We start from the raw sequence: 1,536 nt of genomic DNA, 5'->3' as shown, positions 1-1,536 counted from the left end.
AAAGGTCAATTTAAGAATAAATATGATTCCCTACGAAAGGAGTGGCAGACATGGGATAGGCTGCTTCGTGAGACAGGATTGGGATGGGATACTGAAAGGAATACTGTCAGTGCAACTGATGATTGGTGGGAGAGAAAAATAAGGGTAATTATTGAACCTTTTGATCTTACATTTTCTCTACTTGTTAATGCTTTGTGTATATTTACTGTTTTTGGAATATTTTATGATATTATTGGTATCTAATGTGCAGGAAGTTCCAAACTACGAAAAATTCAGAGAAAGAGGACTTCAATTTAGGGATGAATTGACGCAACTATTTGGAAGTGTGGCTGCAACTGGACCACAAGCATGGGCACCTTCTTCCATGACACTTCCAAGTGAAGGAACACCGAATGAAGATTTGGAAGAAGGGTCCGGAGATAGTGATGAAATTTTAGGTGCACCAACTGGTATAAGTGGGGAATTTAACACAGTGAACTTCAATGATAATAGTGGAGGTAGTGGAGGCAACACTGAATTGAGGCAGGATACCAGTGGTGGGGGTACAAGCAGAGGTAGGAGTCGACCTAGTAGCTCACTGGGGGTCAGAAGGAAGAGTGAAGTCAAGAAGAAACGCACATCTCCCTCTATGAAAATAGCGGATGCAATTAGCAAGATTGCTGAAACAAATACTTCTGAGGCCGAGCGTGGAAATGAGGTCATTTCACGAGCAGAAGCTAGAAGGTTGGAAGAAGAAGCGCGTGCTTATGAGGTTTCAATTAGGGGAGTCCTGTCTCACCTGAAAACAGTTCCTGAAGTTGTCAGTGATCCTGATTTCTTTAGACGGTGCACACAACTCCTTATGGAACGGCAGGATGCACGAGAAATGTATGCAGCTCTGAAGGATCAGAAGGAACAGCTTCTACTCATTTTAGAGCATTTTACTAGGGATTTATGACTTGTTTATTATATTAGACAGTTCCATATGTGTATGTTTTATGTGACCAGTGGATTGTTATATGAATCAGACAACTCTGTAACTTTTATAAATGTTTCGTAATTTCTACGTAGGAATTCTAAACTTTATGTGTATGTGCACAGGATAAAACGAATATGGATGATGAAATTAAACATGTGGAAGAGCATGCTAAGGGACGGAAAAAAAGAGTTAACAAAGTTGCAGCATTGGTTGGTGCATACGCTACTTTGAACTTGTGTAAGGAGCCTCAGCATACAAGTGCTTATACAGGCTGCATATGGGTAAGGGATGTTTTAGATGGCAACTCCAGTCGTTGTTATAACATGTTTAGGATGGAACGGGATGTGTTCTTAAGTCTGGTGGAACAATTGCAACAACATGGTCTAAAAGAAACTAAAAATATAGGGATACATGAATCAGTTGCAATGTTTTTACATACCGTTGGGCATGCACTTAGTAGCAGAATGCAGCAAGAAAGATTTCAACATTCAGGGGAGACAATTAGCAGACATTTTCATAATGTCCTAATGGCATGCTGTAGACTTGCCATGTCTAATATCAAACCAAAAGATCCAACA

Source organism: Neltuma alba, unplaced genomic scaffold (genome assembly GCF_004799145.2).
Source record: "Neltuma alba isolate B1F8T4 unplaced genomic scaffold, ASM479914v2 tig00000105_pilon, whole genome shotgun sequence".
In the NCBI taxonomy this organism is placed as follows: Eukaryota; Viridiplantae; Streptophyta; class Magnoliopsida; order Fabales; family Fabaceae; genus Neltuma; species Neltuma alba.
The sequence above is the reverse complement of the archived record's forward strand: the minus strand, read 5'-3'. Positions refer to the sequence as shown.